We start from the raw sequence: 18004 nt of genomic DNA on the forward strand, positions 1-18004 counted from the left end.
CCCCACCTGTACTCTGAACTGAGATTATTCAAGGGGATGGTTTTTTTAAAGGGACAACCCACCCATGAGGCTTCAGGTGGCAGGATTCACAGGGGCAGCAAATCCTGATGTAGATCTTTATTCCTCTCTTGTTCCTGATGTAGATCATCACTCAACCCTTCTTCCCTGGAAGGAGTGTGGCACCATTTGGAGGTTTGCCTCAGGTGCCAAAATGTCTTAGGCCACCCCTGCTCTGCTGACTGAAGTGTGGCAGGTATCTATAAAACCTAGAATCTTCTTTGTCATGGCCCCTCAGCTATGCAAGTGCCAAGTATGGTTTGTTTTGTGGATTTTTTGGCTCTGGGAAATGTTATTAACATTTTAGTCACATTCAAATCAATACAAAAAGCTAACTTTTGTGCCATTACCTTAATTTAAAATGCAGCCCATTATACTGTGTGGTTAGAGAGCTTTGCTGTGTGCAATATAAATTTAGAAATGATTTACAAAATATACATAATCCAAGATCACTTGCATTTCTGTTGAGGGTGACTTATGTAGTTAGACTGGGAATAAAACATGGAAGCATAGTCAATTAGTAATGGAGATCAGTTGAAATGAGGGAAATTATTTTGACTGGAGAACGATGAAATTGTACACTGACTAATGCATAATTACCAGAAAGTAATAAGCAATGCACAAAGAAATGTTTAAAATATCACTGAACATATTTTGTGTTCAAGCAGATGTTGTAAATGGGAAATACTTTTTAGTAATCAAGCAAATATAGTTTAAAAAACAAAGTAGTCTTGCCTGCTGCAGTTAAATGCAGCTCTTCAAGTCTTCAAGCAGATCCTGTCCAGTCATGTTTGGGTGTTCCTTGTTCTGTCTGAACATCTTGCTAATGTCAGTTACATAATTAGAATTTGTGGCATTGATGGATGCAGGTGTTGAAGCTACGTCACTGCACATGAAGAATGTCGAAAAATATGCAATCTGTGGCTAAGATTAAACTATAAATTATACTTAAGAAAATCTTGATGAAGTGTTGCTTTATCACACTTGGTAACAAAAGAGCACAGGGCTTGCAATTGTCCATGTACATAATTGCAAACTAAATAAAAACTTGCTAGAATCTTTGGTTCGTTGTATATCTGGGCTTTAAGGGTGAGGCCTATACATACCACTTTTCCCTACTTCTGATTCCTCCCTCCTTACAAGGGTAAGTTTGTTTGAGAAAGTAGTAAACAAGCAAGAAGGGCCTGCAGAATGCTCCCCTGGATAAACCAATTTGGTGGCTTCTTTCCTGCTTTTTGAAATTCCATATGTCATTGGCAGTATTTCACACAGAAATAGCTGAAATTGTTGTTCTATTATATCTATATATTGCTCACGGCTTTGTGGGGTCAGTATAGGAATAAATTTAGCTGGAAAATGGTACAGAAAAATGAAAACTGCACAATCCTATACATGTTTACCCAGAAGCAAGTTTTGCTGAGTTCTGTGCCGTGTCCCTCAACTGTCCTGATTCAATCAGGACACCCCATTTTGGGGTGGGTATGGGATTTCGGTCTTTCACATACTAAACTCTTATTTACAATTTCACTAATGCAAATCTCAACTGTCTCTTCTATAAATCATGCTGTTAAAAATCTAGCTGCCCAAATATGATGCAACAAACCATTGCAGATTGAGGGCTTGAGGGATGGACACATCCTATATTTCGGTACTTACTCAGGTAGACCCACCTTCCTAGTCAAGGTTTACAGTACCTTAAGGCCAGAAGATCACACATGCACCTTGCCTCCGTCCCGGGCAATAGAATTATAATAAAAGTAAATTAAACAACTAACAACTTGCTGCCATTTCATCACACCCAAACCAGCTGCCTGACGTGATTGCCTAATAAAAACCTGTACTCAGCCATGAGTGACTATTGATTTTTTTTAACAAAATGTATACTTCCCATCCATCCTCTAAAAATACTTTTTAAAACCATGCCACAAATACTGCACAGGAGCTTTGACAATTAAATGGATCGTTTCCAATAATATATACATTATGCTATTTTTTCACTTTATCATGTTTATCTGGATCACAGGCAAAATGTACTGTTTCAATAAAACAAAATGTTTTGTCACAACACTACAGCTACTATAAGAATTCCTAAGTGTTTCATATTGTCACTGCTACTTTAAAGCTAACTTGTGTACATTGAAGAGCTGGTGATCATATACACTGTGCAATGCCAGCTCAGCTGACAGGTGATGATACTGAAAACCAGTGTTTTTCCCCTTAAAAAAATGTTTAGGGGTACTCTCATTTTCCTGCTCATATTGAAATACTGCCCCTCAATGAGGCCAAACTTAGATTCACAAAATTTTTAGGGGTATGCGTACCCCTGCGTGCCCCCCCCCCGAAAAAAAGCACTGCTGAAAACAAACAAATAAGTCCTTGACATATTGAAAGCAGTGAGATTATTAAAATATTGTCTTCTAGGCCCACTTACGTAGGCCTGCCTGCCCACAACCAGCCAAACTGGCCTTGGCTGATATTTATAAAAGTGAAATAAGAAAATAAAAAAGAGGACATTTATATTGGGGACTTTCATAATTGTTCGCTTGTATTCTTTTAAAAAAGTGCGCTTTCCAGATAGGATGTGCATTAGTTCTGACTTCTTCTTTAACTGTATGTTTTAAAATTATTCTAGGAGAAATGGTGTTAAGAAGGCAGGCATTAATTTTATGGTTCTTGTTGTGCCTGTAATTGCACAGCTGAATATATTGTGCCTGTATTTTACACTTCTGTATTTTTTTCAGGGCTGTTTAGAAGATACAGCTTAGATTGTCAGTCTTTCATGCTAAGCCTTTCCCAAAAAATGTACAGTGCCTGTGTCAGGGAAGAGTGCAGGAGTTGCCACCCCAGCACCTATGGGTGCCATGATGCCCACAAAGGCCTTCACTGGTACCCCTAGCAGGAGCCCCAGACTCTGAGCTTTCATTTTAAAAAAAGTCTTTAATCCTCCTAGATAGAAAGAAACATTTGGAGGGCATCAGGTTGGGCAAGACATTATTAGATGGTCTAAACCCCTCACCCAACTCAATGATTTTAACTCTGGATGGGGGGGGGCGTGGTGTTGTATGATTACTCAGAAAGGCACTTGTCATGAGTAAGTGTGGCAGAATTGGTGTTCAGAAATACTGCAACACAAAATAAGAACAGTGTGGTATATTGACTGGTGTAGCAAAACAGTGTGTTGTATTTTCAGATAAGGATGGGCATGATATATGTGTAAAAGATTATGCACCATACTAGATCTTGGCATCATGCAATGAAGCGGAATGTTGGAAGATTCAGGGCAGAGAGAGAGAAAGCACTTTTTTTGTACAACACCATAGTTAAACTATGGAATTTTCTCTCACTAGATGTAGTGATGGCCACCAGCTTAGATGACCTTAGAAGAGGTTTAGGCATGGAGAATAGCTATTGATGGCTACTAGTCATGTTGGCCATGTTATTCTTCCATTGTTGGAAGCAGATTTCCGGGAATCACACATGAAGGGAGTGCTGTTGCATTCAGGCCCTGCTTGGGGGCTTCCCATGGGCATTTGGCTGGTTGGCCACAGTGAAAACAGGATTCTGGACTCGATGCATATTTCGCTTAATTCACCAGGGCTGTTTTTATGAGTAGCAAAGGAAGGAAGAAAAAACCCACTAGTTCATGTTTGTACCTAAATGTAAATAAACTGTGTGATATCCTTTGGTCAAACTTGGGTCCTTGTCCAACTATGACAAACTATAAATGTCTTCATCAGTTGTCTCTTGGCATGAATTTACACTTAATACCAAATCTTGTTGTTCTCCCTGGAATTATTACTGGCAAAACAAAATCTGCTTTAGATTTGCAGACAATGGATCCCCTGACTTAATCAGAACAAAATCTCAGCAGGAAGCCCATCGTGATAAAAAAAAAACAACTCTTCCAAGTACATAGAGACAAGTTGCTTCCACAGACTAGCAACAACCAGATTTCTGTGGCTGTAGCAGCACCATATTGCCTGAAGTGGTAGCACCTTAAAACACCATTAGTAATTAGTTTTAGTGTTATAAAGAGCAACAGTCTGGAACAGAACAGGCTAGGAGGCAATGTTCAAAAGGACACAGCTCATAAACCATATTTCTAATATCTGAGTGGTTGTATCATTTTTGCACTACACAGCATCTTTTTCCACACATAGTAATTACCAAGTTTTGATAGCAAAATATTACAGTTAAATGGTTGATCCAAGTACCCAAACTTCAGTAGCAAACTTGGCCATGTTAAATGTTGCACAAGTTATGAAGAGCTACAGGTTGAAGTTGTTAGTAAGAGCATGGGAACTCTTTTTTAAAGTACACACACAAACACACACACACACACACACACACACACACACACACACTGCGTTCTCTCCCACTCAGTGACCTTGCACACAATGCGGTGTAAGCTTAGAAGTACACATAAAATAGCAGGAGCTAGTAAATATGGAAGAGACAAATGGGCTTGTAAACAGAATGACAAATAAATATCTATAGTGACGGTGCTACCAACAGAAACTAGGGCTTTTCAGAGTATTGAGGAACAGCAGCATAATGTGACATGTCAGTGCAATACCATCATGTGAGAACTGGCACCTTGTAACACCACCACTTCCCTAAACTGTTGAAAGGATAAAATCCTTGCCCTTTTTGATATATGCATCTGGTTCTATCATCTGGCATAGAAAGTTAGAAACGGCTTTGAGTGTGCTGAAGACAGGCTTGAGTCTCAGTGACTCAAGGCCAAAAGTGAACACACACATGAACACACCACAAAGAGAAGAAAAATGTTAAACTCTGAGAAATTTGGAATCTAGTCCTGATCATTTCATTTTATCCAAAAAACTGTAGTCTCTCTACTGTTTATAGCTCTCACTGGCATAATTTATCATGTCTTCAATTATAAAAAAAAAAACCAGGTTTCCTTACACTGAGTCATTTATACTGAGGAAAACATTCAATGGTTTTTAAATAAAGAGTTTTAATAAAAGAATAATAATTTTATTAATGTTTAATTTTTAATATAAAACTTATTTTATAAATTAATGATATCCATTTCACAGATGAATATTGCTACTGACAAGCTGTGGCATACATGAAGTTAGGCATTTCTTAAGTTGTTCATAGCGTATCAGACTCTGACAAACCTTATAATAAGAGCCTAACCTGGGTTTGAGGTTGCTAGAACTGATAGCTGCACACCAATTCAAACTAGAATTGAGGGTTAAAGGTAAAGGTACCCCTGCCCGTACGGGCCAGTCTTGACAGACTCTAGGGTTGTGCGCCCATCTCACTCAAGAGGCCGGGGGCCAGCGCTGTCCGGAGACACTTCCAGGTCACGTGGCCAGCATGACATCACTGCTCTGGCGAGTCAGAGCCGCACACGGAAACGCCGTTTACCTTCCCACTAGTAAGCGGTCCCTATTTATCTACTTGCACCCGGGAGTGCTTTCGAACTGCTAGGTTGGCAGGCACTGGGACCGAAAAACGGGAGCGCACCCCGCCGCGGGGATTCGAACCGCCGACCTTACGATCGGCAAGCCCTAGGCGCTGAGGCTTTTACCCACAGCGCCACCCGCAATAAATTAATATAAAGCATGTGATTTTACATCACTATGGATTGCAGTGAATCTTTTCCCCACCGCTGCTGGTTGCCCCCAAAGTAGAAGACTCTAGCTGCTTTTTCCCCTAGTGAGAATTAAGTCTACTTGGGAAGAGGGAACAGCCAGATGCAGTGCTTTGCAGGCAAAACGTGTGACTTTAGGTCCTATTGATTTGTGCCAAAATATGAAGAGTGACAATAACTTAGGCATGACTCAATTTTGCCATGTCTAATTTGACCTTCTGTATTAATTCACAGCACCATTTCTAATGTATAGAAGCCAATACATGTGAAGTTTTGTTTGTACAGACTTGGCTGGCTGAGCTGTTTAATGGATGTACACAATGTCACTCAGCATAGCTTGGCACAACCCACACTGTTCCATAAGTTTTCAGCACTCCCAATTTGAACTTGTGCCTCCTCCCTCATGTTAATTCCAGTTTTAAGACGTGAAGCCAACACATGATCTAATACAAGAAATTCAGCATATAGCTTTTTTAAAAAAAAAAATCACAAATTGTTTCCAGATTAATAAGAGCATTTTTTGTTGTATTCTTTGGCTTACTGTCTTTTGACCCAAATCTTCAAGAGTCTTCTGTGTCTCCAAATTTCTTGCTAATACCAGTTTAGCAATAGCCGACTAATTGCTCGCTATACATTGTCATTTTAAAATCTGAATATTAGTTTGAAATTATCTCAGTTGAATTGCCCTTAGTCTAGCTTATCTCCTGCATGCAAATGGTTCCAGTCTGTTATATTTTGGTTTACAAGATCACCAAAGATCTCTATCTGCTACAGTCCAAATCCACATTCCATTTGCATTGGAAGGAAAGTACCTCCTTGCACCAAATGGGTGCTTTTCTCCCAATGCAAATAGCAGCAAGTTATGTGTGATCGGGACTGGGCCATAGGAGGGGCTTTCAGTAAAGCTTCTATTTAGTTTGGCCCTCAGTGCCAGAGTTTTCACTGCAAAATGATTTTTTAAAACCCTTGCAATTATTATGAGTGATATCAAATTAAGTCATGCCCAGGTCTCCTCTGAGTATGACTAATGTTGGATACCCTCTATGTTAATGTCATATGTAGTTGGGACCTGACTGCTGAAGAAGCGTGGTGCCATGAAAAGTTCAGCTGGCCTGGCCAATGAAGAGCTTTCAGTCCAAATTTTGTGAAGGATATTGTCAGCTGTGTGAGAAAAAAAATTGGAACACACAACAAGGATAAAGACTGGGAAGAGGTCGTGGGGCATCGGGAAGGACATACAGAGCCAAAGGAGCTAAAGGAAGGATGCAGAAAAGATAACAGACCAAGAAAGGAGAACCTAAAGCCTAAAGATGGATCATGTACTACAACTTGCAGGAGCCCCAGCCAGCGTGGCCAATGATTTGGGATGATTCAAGCTGTGGTCCAATATCTGGAGAGCCACATGGAGGTAGAGATGATGTTTAAGAAAAAAGGGGGAAATTTAATGAAGGCTGGTTCCCTTTGAACAATCTCACAGCACTTCATGTCAGAGGAGCAGTATTTTTGGGGGCAGCGGGGAAAGCTAGGATGTGCTAGGCAGGTCCACTGAAAATTGAGGTCATGGCAATGCCATGTGTTTAAAGTGCATTTAACACATTTAAAGCACACGGCTTCCACCAAACAACAGTTCCTAGAGTTCTTTGGGTAGGGTAAGCTACGTGCATTAAATGTGAGTGAAATGTTTTAAATGTATGGTGTGGATGTGCCCTATGTGGTGAAAGGAAATGGTTTGAAAAGGAATAGACAATGGGGAATAAATGTGCAAGTGAATGGAGGAGTTAAGGTAAAAAACAGATCAGGGCTCTGACTACTGGAAAGGAGTGAGCAGGCAAGAAAGGTTGGCAGGATATTTTTTTTTAGCAGGGGTTGGGAGTGAACTGGAGTAACTGTCACACATGGAGAGAGAAGGCCAGATAAAAAAAATGACAAAACAGAACTCTAGCTGTGTTCACAGTCCCATTTACTCTGCACCCAGGTGCTCCCACTGTTGGTTTGGAAAGCAGCATACGTAGCCAAAATCTGTATCCATCCTGTTATTTCTTATAATAATAATAATAATAATTTATTATTTATACCCCGCCCATCTGGCTGGGTTTCCCCAGCCACTCTGGGCGGCTTCCAAAAGAATATTAAAATATTGTGATACATCAAACATTAAAAGCTTCCCTAAACAGGGCTGCCTTCAGATGTCTTCTAAAAGTCTGGTAGTTGTTGTTCTCTTTGACATCTGGTGGGAGGGCGTTCCACAGGGAGGGCGCCACTACCGAGAAGGCCCTCTGCCTGGTTCCCTGTAACTTGGCTTCTCGCAGTGAGGGAACCGCCAGAAGGCCCTCGGTGCTGGACCTCAGTGTCCGGGTAGAGCGATGGGGGTGGAGACGCTCCTTCAGGTATACTGGACCGAGGCCGTTTAGGGCTTTAAAGGTCAGCACCAACACTTTGAATTGTGCTCGGAAACGTACTGGGAGCCAATGTAGGTCTTTCAAGACCGGTGTTATATGGTCTCGGCGGCTGCTCCCAGTCACCAGTCTGGCCGCTGCATTCTGGATTAGTTGTAGTTTCCGGGTCACCTTCAAAGGTAGCCCCACGTAGAGCGCATTGCAGTAGTCCAAGCGGGAGATAGCCAGAGCATGCACCACTCTGGCAAGGCAGTTCTTGACAATGTAGTATTGATGCATTTCCCCCCAGCCACCTTTGATCTGAATTGAGACAAAGGACCACCTAGCTGTGTTTTAAGCTGGTAATGTGTACACATTCTCTGCTTCAAACTATGTTGGAAAATGTTATTTTTCTTTCCAAAGCAGTGATACTGTCCACTGAAAATGAAATCACAGGACCAGAAGTAATTACAGTACAGTACAGGTTTTAGCTTCATCCTGTGCATTTACTGGGCTACTGACTTCACACTGGAGGGATCTACTCTAAAACTCACTCAAAGAGGCTTTGGGGTTGTTGTCATGCCAAGTGGATAATCTCTTCTGTGACTGAGTGAAGATTCAAAGGCAGTTTGTGATGTGGCATGGGGTGGCTTCTGCTGTTCAAAGGAAAACAGTTTTAAAAATCCCTTTGACATGTTTAAGTTCTTGGATACACTCTTGGATCCTGGCTATTATCTCTATGAAGCATTGTGTTAGAATTTGCCATTAACAGATAAATGACAGATACTATGCACAGATGTAAAATATTTTTTCCCTTTAAAATTTCAGAAGGAAAACCATATTAGTTGGGTTTTTGCGTGTGCCTGAAATGATCTTCCAGAGCCTTCCCTAACCTGGTGCCCACCTGGTGTTGTTTGACTACAACTTCCATTAGCCTCAGCCAACATGATCATTAGTCAGTGATGGTGATGGCAGTTGTGGTCTAAAACACCTGCAGGGCACCAGTTGAGGCAGTTGGTCCAGCACAGTGGTTCTCAAAGTAGGTGGTGGGATTACCTAGGGGTTTGCTAAGAGACAAGAGGATGCTGAACGTGTCAATGACTATCAGATTTTGAAAAGCTAGTATCACTTGATGAAGTTCACCCATTTAGCTGTATTAGTTAATGTAACAACATCATAGCAAGTGTATCGCCTGCCTCAAAGCTCTTTTGGACCATTGTGGCAACAAAATGATGGATATTATTTGGGCTTTGGACATACACATACACATCAAGAAGAGGTCCACCACTGAAATTGCTGTCCATCTACAGGCAGAGACAGTTCTGTCTGTTTGTGGATTTTGTAGATGTGCTACAGAAGTGACAGCATTACTTGTGGGGTGGTCACCATGGGTCTTGCAACATGCTGTGGATCTGGCTTCTAATATTAAGATAAAAGCCCCCGTTAGAGCAAAACAGCTTTTTTGAGTTATTATAGCTGGATTGCTTGCAACTTGGATCTTAAAAAATTGAATTTGCAGAATGCTAAGTGTTCCAGGATGAAAACACATTGCCAAGTTCCACCCAGAACAAACTTTTATGGCCAAGCTACAACTCCTTGAAAATATGTTTGCAAAATGCTGACAATTTTTTATAAAGGACTATTACTATAACTAGGAGCTTTACTCAGGTACTATCTTCAGAGCTCCTAGGCTTTGGCAACTTTCTTTCCCACCCCTTTCAATCTTGTTTGTACCATCCACTGGAATCTGGATGATGTCAGCCTTTCAGCACCTTGGCGTCTGTGTTAGAAACGTTGCAGTCTGTTTGGCCCTGGCCTGATAGAAGCTCCTTTATTTTTAGGGCTGTCACCTCTCTTGGATACCAAACAAAAGGGAGGCTGTCAATTTGCATAGTTAATTTAAAACATGGGACTTGCAAATTGCCTGTTGCTTGGCATTAAGGATACGCTTTAAAAGCCAGAGGTAATAAACTTGTAAAGAATGAGAGGTTGTTTTGACATTCACCACGGGTTCATCTCTACTTACTTTACAAGAAAAGTGGGAATTATGGGGACAATTCTCAACCTATTGGGTTATTACCCAAAACGTTGTACCCCTTGAAGAAACTGCACAGTGCTACTTCATTTGAGTACCAACTGCTGTTGCCACAAACTGCAGACTTATCATGATGTTGAAAGGAAATTCACAGCAGAAGTGAGCCAGAGCCAGACTGAATTCCAGTTTGCTGGAGAATAAAACTGAGAACTGCAAGTCCCCTAGCCTATATTAGGTTCCCAAGGAATATTCATCAAATGCCAATCTGTTCCAATGAATTGTTCCTCCTGTCCAATAGAAATGTAACAAGAGACAGGCAAGTCATATTATTGATACATATGAAAGTGGAGAACCCAGATAAGTTAACTCAGTGTTCCCCAACTTTGTAGTCCAAAAACAGCTAGAGACCCAACTCCCATCACCCTAGCAGGCAAGACTAGTGGTCAGGGATGATGGGAATTGTAGCCCAAAAACAGCTGGAAACCCAAGGCTGGGAAACACTGAGTTAACTGAATCTCAGGTGTCTGGGTGTTGGTTTTACATCTGTTTCAGCTATCTGGTCAGCAAATGTCATTCATTTAAAAGGGGAGGTGCCTGGTTTTAGGATCATGGAAGTTTCTTTTTTTTTCTTTTCTTAGTAGAAGCTGCTCCTCAATCATGATACTGTAGCTACCAGTCTGATGAAGAAAGATACCACAAACGTACTTAGATCTATTTATGACTTCAGGTATTAAGCATAAGAAGAACCCTGCTGGATTGGGCAAAGACCCACCTATTTCAGTATCCTGTGCTCACAGTGACCAACCAGATGTGCAACGGAGGGCTGCAAGCTGGACATGAGCACAATGGTATTCTCCCCACCTGCGATTCCAAGCAACTGATATTCAGAGGCATACTGCCTCCAACAGTGGAGTCAGAAAATAGCCATCATGGCTAGCATAAATTGATTACAAGGCAGCAGAAATTCCCTCCTCTGATGAACCTCTCTTGCTCAGATGAAGTCCTGAGTACATTGTCAACCACAGATTTTCTTTTTTCATGCAACAACCTTCCAGTTGCTAGAAGAATGTATCTATCAATAAAGTAAAGCTAAAGGGACTCCTGACCATTAGGTCCAGTCATGGCCGACTCTGGGGTTGCGGCACTCATCTCGCTTTATAGGCCGAGGGAGCCGGCGTACAGCTTCTGGATCATGTGGCCAGCATGACTAAGCCGCTTCTGGCGAACCACAGCAGCACGGAAATGCCGTATACCTTCCCGCCGGACAGGTACCTATTTATCTACTTTCACTTGGACGTGCTTTCGAACTGCTAGGTTGGCAGGAGCAGGGACTGAGCAATGGGAGCTCACCCCGTCATGGGGATTCAAATCGCCAACCTTCTGATCAGCAAGTCCTAGGCTCCGTGGTTTATCCCACAGCGCCACCCGTGTCCCAATAGTTGCCTTAAATTTCATTATTTGTTCATTACCATCACTGAATCATTAGGGAAGGGATGTCTGTCTGACTCTAAATTCTATAACTATGAGGAAAGAGACCAAAGCAGTTTCCTACCTCCATATTAAATTCAGATATAAATATGGGGCCTGCAAAAAGAAACGGGAATTGGAGGGTGATGACAACAAAAGCTGAAGAAATAAAAAGGCAGATTAAAGTCCTGCCAATATAGGGTGTGATGCAAAGCCCCTAAGCTTTCAGCATGCCTTCCAAAACAAGCAAATAGTTCAGACAATTTTTTTTTGTTTTTAAAAATCACATATAATTCATTTCCCCTTCTCTTTTAGGAAAGTGGATATATTTTTGAGTTGGTAAACTTCAAGAACACTTAGCTGTGTCAGCATTATATAACAATTTGTCCTACAAAGGCTACAAGCTGTTGAAATTATACGCAATTATTTATAATATTAGCTATTAACCTGTTACAGCCTATTTGTCAAAACTTTCTCACTTTGTCATGAATTGCACGGTTAACTAGGCAGTCCCAAGTGTTTCTCCACTGGTTACAGTTTGTTCCCAGTCTATAATATTTGATTTGAAGCTGAATCAATAGGGCTCTCCTGTTTTGCACCAGCGGCAGAATGTTCCTGGGTGGAGCCAGATTCTTTTCAGGAGTCATATCAGATAATTACTCAACAGTCAGACACAAATGAGGGATGTGATAAGCCTATGATGTGGTAAGTTAAGTTATCACTAATATGATGACCTACTTAAACTGAAGTTGTGAACTTACTCAAAATCCCTCACTCCTGTGAGATCTTAGGGTGGGGTGGGTGACCAAGCTTGCTGGCAATCATATAATCTCAAACGGGAACAGTTTCCTCAAAAATCACATTATAGTGACATGTTGCTGGCTGCCCATTGATGAAGGGAAAGTGAACTCTACATATTCAGAAGTACTTGGGGGTGGTAGCCAGTTCTTCTCTCCTTCCCTTGCAAGTCTATTCCCTACCCCCTACCCTAGTCCAAGGGTTGGGTCTTGTCTTCCCACCTTAGAATCTCTGCAATCTTGGCCCACCCCATTTTCATTCTTGCTGGAATCCGCTTTCCTACTGCTTCCCTCGTGCATAACACTGGTGAACCAGACCTCCACAGTCAACAGGATTTCAGCGGAGGGTTCAGTCCTGTTCAGATTGATTACATGTGTGTGCTCCTCTGCGGGGAACAGGCACATGCAGCCAAAGCACAGTGTAGGGCTGTGCCACTCCTCCTTCCTGTGCAATGCTCTGCCCCCAGCAGCTGTCTCAACGTGATTTGGATGAAACATAGATCTGCCCAGTTTGGCCTGATCTGGTTCGGGCTTTGAACTTTGGCTGTATCCTATGCACAGTCCTATTTCTTTCTTTTCAAATTTCATTAAAAGCACTGCAGTTTGGAACAGTTTTGTGCACCATCTTGATTCAAAATATCATCTGATAGCATCCAACCACAGGCCAAAAGCCCACTTTTCCGTCATGCCCAAGTGTCTAAATCAGCACATTTTGAAACCGTAATGCCAAACTGGGTGAAGATATCTTCAGTGACTTCCAGTTTTGAACATTTTGGTCTGCCAACATGATTCAAAATGGCACCCATATTAAAAAAATAGATAAAAACTGCCTCCTCTGTTTTGAGAACCACCATGCTAAGTTTGGTGACAATATCTCAAGAGGCGTCTGAATGCATAGAGAACAGGTTGATATTTTCCCAAACACACACACATGAAGGAAGACTTAGCGATTTTCATAGCACAGAAATATCAGTTCATTCTACTTGTGCCGGTTCAGTCTTTGCAGCAGTCACTGCAGCAACCCCTCCGAAACATTAATTTGCTATTTAACGTAAGAACTGAAACAGAGTGCTTCTTTGCAGTACTAATTACACATCAGACTGCATATATCATCTACTTTAAAATGCAAACAATTATAAATTTGACTATTAATCAATAGGTTTGGGACTGTAATTTTACTGTGCTTTACTGTATAGATTATAGAGAGAAAATATTTAGATGGTTGTAAACCACACTGTGCTTTCCATGGCCAATGTTCTGATAATTTTTTGGATGTTTTCTAGAAAATGTTAGAAACCTAATATGATGTCATTTCTTATTTACACAGTCTGTTTCAGACAAAATGCACACACTATATTTTTAGATAAAAGTTAAATGGCATTCAGTTTCAGGTTCTGATTTAGATATGAACTACTGTTTCTAGATCTGCTTCACTTGCGGAGAGATCATGTACTGAAGTACTGTCATTCCAAAACCTGGAATCTGATGACAAACCATGCCTGGTTTCACTCCAATAATTCCACTGGACACCGCCCAGTTCTAAAGATTTACTCTACTGCAGCCAAGAGAAATTACTAGACTTTTGTCTTGGAAAGTGTGGATTTCTCCCACATTTGACAACTAGCTTTAATGCAGGATATTTTGTTAGTCTGAAGGTTAGTTGCTTAAAGTTTTCCTCCTTTTTATGACTCATCAAGACTCCACTGGACACTAGTTTCTCTCTTTGTGGATTTTTACATGACATCAATAAAGTTTATGCTATGAGAGGGACTGTATTATAAGAATTCTGTTCTGTGACATGGGCAGCCAGCTTGTGCCACAGGCAACAGGGATTTATGGTACAGGTGGACAGGTCAAAGAGATGGTGGTGGTGATGATGATGATAATTAACAAATTTATACCCCCGCCCATCTGGGTTTCCCATTATATTAGCTATGCTAGGGTCAGGCCTCTTACCTACTTCTCCTGATGCTCTCCTGATGCCTTCTTTCCTAGCTCAGTAGACTAGAGACAAAACTACAGCTATGAAACTAGTGGATTCATATCTACACACGTGGTACATATATACATAGAACATGGCAATTGAAGCAAAACCTTCTCTTGATCATGTGTTGGCCAGGAGATGTGGCTGGCATTTGTGTCAGCATCTAGGGGAAGGAACTAGCCTGCACATTCTCAATAACCCCTTTTTGTGTTTGGCATCCATGGGGACTGAAAGGCTGAAGAGGACTTCAAAATCAATCAAAAGAGAATGATGGGCTGCTGTTGTTTTGTATCTTGGGGCTGATTCAGTTCAAGTTAGTTGCCTCAGTTTTTTAAAACCCAACCAGTTTTCATCACAGCACCCTGAAATGTCCACAGCAACTCACAACTTTACCAAACTTTTCTTAATCATTCTACAAAATGATAGGCTATGGATAACTCCTATTTTACATTTTTAAGTTCTTTACATAGGACATACACTTGGCTAAGTTTTCTGGTGCTCAATGTCTCAAGAGGGGTATGTGTGTGAGGTTTGGAGACTTTGGAGACTTTCTTGGGCATGACTAGTTGTGACATTGGTGGCCTTTTCTCATACTTTGGACTTGTGCCATGCTTACAACAATTCTACTTGATTAATCCTTCTTGTTTAACACACAGTGCTGCTTGTCAGAGAATAACAGTTGCCCTTCTACATAGTTCAGGTGTTGCTTTCACTTCTGCCCATTCAGAACTTGGGGTTGTGTGGGGACCCCATGGAATATTCATCTAAGCCTTGAGCAGCAGGATGGTTGAAAAAGCATGAAAGGATCCTGTCTCTATAACTGCAATCTGAATACAGTATAAACATATAGTGTATCAGCAAAAATAAGTATTTTTGAATTTGCAGGAACCAGAATTTAAACTTCTGTCCAGAAGGACAAGATTTAGCTTCACACTTTGTAAGAAAGAACAAGAATGGAAAGAAATTTTCCTGGAAGAAACAATGCTGTGTCACTTTAACCCTAATTAAAATAGTCCCTCACATGGTGCTCTTAGTCTACTGACCTGCTGAATCCATAGCATCACAGCTCCTGAATGTTTCACAAAATACTAAGTGTGGTACACCAAGAAACCCCGACCATCCTTAGCTAAATAGCAAGTAGCACTGTGGATGTGTTGTGACACAATTAGTGATTATGTAGAAGTTTTTTTTTCTTTAGAACTGCTATAACTTTCAGGTTATCAGGAACACTTCCTAAGAAAGCAGAACAGCTCAATTGCTCTGTGAATTACATATTTCTTTTTCTTTTGCAAAACAAAAGGTTAAATATTACACCCAAACTGGACCAATGGGTTTATTATAATGTCTTTGAAAATCTATGAAACACAGGTTGAACAACAAAGAGGTCACAGTATGCATAAAAGTGTTTTTTTTTTTAAGGAACTTAAGTGATTTTTAAAAGCAACAACACAAAAACCACATTGTGACCAATATGCAAAAAGTAGTGATGTGAATTGCCTTTGATCTTGAGGTTTGTGTACATCTGTACACAGGAAACATGCAAAGCATTATGTTTATATGCCATTGTGACTTGAAATGCACTTAATGTAGAATGTCTGCATATAAACTGCTTATTGGGTGATACTTAATTATGTTTTACACCGAGTGGACCCATTGGCATTAAGGAACATGACTAATTCAATAGGTCTACACTGAGTAAAACTTACTTGGATTGTTGAATTGTGTTGTTAATCTGCTTTATATACAAATTTTCTGGTTTATGTGAATTGCAGCTCACACTAATAATGTTCTTTGCCTCTAGTCATCAGTGTAAGATATTACTCTTACCATACACATCCCCAGATAGGTTTACAATATCACCTTATTATCTTTGGGTTAGTCACTGCAGCACTAGCACATTGGTTCCAGGGCAGTTTTAGGATCACCAGGACTAAACTGGTCATTTGAAGATGATCATTAGGCCATTCTCCTTGAAGTGCCTACTCTGCAGAGTACTCTACTCTGAAGTGACTACTCTGCAGAGTACTCTACGGAGCTCTCTTGGGCAAACTTGTTTGATTATTGTTGCTTCATATTTGAGAGGGAGCAGGGTTTACAGTGAGTACTAAAATGATCCTTTTCTCCTCACTTTGAAACAGGGGTGCCAACTTGAATAAATATGGGGGGCAGGTAAGCTCTTCCCCACAATCACAAGACGTGGTGTGTGCACACTATTTGAATGGCAATGCCTATCAACTTTTGGGGGTGCTTTGCCCCCTCAAATATTTTATTGGTGGGGCCGAAGGGACCTCAGACTCTAGGAGTTGGCTTCTATGTTTTGAAATGTATTATTATTTAACAAACTTTCTTTGCTTGTATCTTCATAACATACCAAAATGAGTTTTCACAGTTGAAATGTGTGAAACAGTACAATCCAATATATATAGCAGATCCCACTGTGTTCAACTGGACTTACTCCCAGGTAAATATGCATGCGATTGCAACTTGGTTCCACTATTCTTTGACTGAACTCTCACAACAATAAATTACATATATCAGAGAAACCAATGGCACAGATTACAAAACTAAAATGAGTGGTGTAGATTCCCACCACACATGACAACACACATGCATGTGATTGCACAGAGCTGTCTTTAAGAAAATTTTAAGGCACTTTGCACTTTGACGTGCTTTCGAACTGCTAGGTTGGCAGGAACTGGGACCAGGAGCTCACCCCATGGTCAGGATCTGAACCGCCGACCTTCTGATCAGCAAGCCCTAGGCTCTGTGGTTTATCCCACAGTGCCCCCCGCGTCCCTGTGTGTGTAACAGGACAGGCCTAATGTGATAATCTAAAATAAGAGCAGCAAGTGTGTGTCTATAAAACAAAGGGGGCAGTTGAATAGGACATAGCATGCTGTAGGGGAGGGATATATTGTTCAACTGAAGGGCAACAGTCCCTCTGGCACAACCTTTGGGGCCAGGGGGCATGTGGCAGTGATGGGTGGGGCCAGAGGCAAAAGTTGGTGGAGTGATGAATGCAAATTTTACCTTTGTAGGACACTGCTCTCTATCCTCCATCCAGGGAAGCATCATCAGGATTGAAGGATGCATTCCAGGCAGACAAAAATGCTCAGGGAGAGCTTGAAGCATGGCTAGTAGTGGCTGTGTAGCTGGAGAAGAGTTCTGAGAGAGCTAGGGAGATTGGCCCGGAGGGCTGCATTTGGCCCCTGGGGCTGAACTTTCCCGACACTGCTGTATGTCAGAAGATTGTGATGTGAAATAAGTGGGTTACTTACTTTTTTCATTGCAAAACTGCTGCCACCTGGAATGAAGCAAAAGTCACCTAAAAGGAAAAGAAAATAATTAAGGTTAATCAGAAAAGGCTCTCTGAGTAGCTTCCAGATCACAAAACTTAACAGTCCCTGCCCTCAGGCCTACACTCTTAAAAAGACATGACACAAAGAAAATTAATTGGGAGGAGGAAATACAAAAAAAGATTCAAACTGGAGAGGAGGAGACGGATGTGGCAAGTGACAGAGAGATATAGCTCCTCCACTCCACATTAATTCTCCTTTGCTTGCTCAAAGCTTATGCAGTGGCTAGACTATGTCTGCTTTTTATTGAACATTCGTTCTGATTTGTTTACGAGCATTCATTCTGCACTTACCCTGATCTCCTTAT

This window comes from Podarcis tiliguerta, assembly GCF_965153285.1.
Source record: "Podarcis tiliguerta genome assembly, chromosome: 4".
In the NCBI taxonomy this organism is placed as follows: Eukaryota; Metazoa; Chordata; class Lepidosauria; order Squamata; family Lacertidae; genus Podarcis; species Podarcis tiliguerta.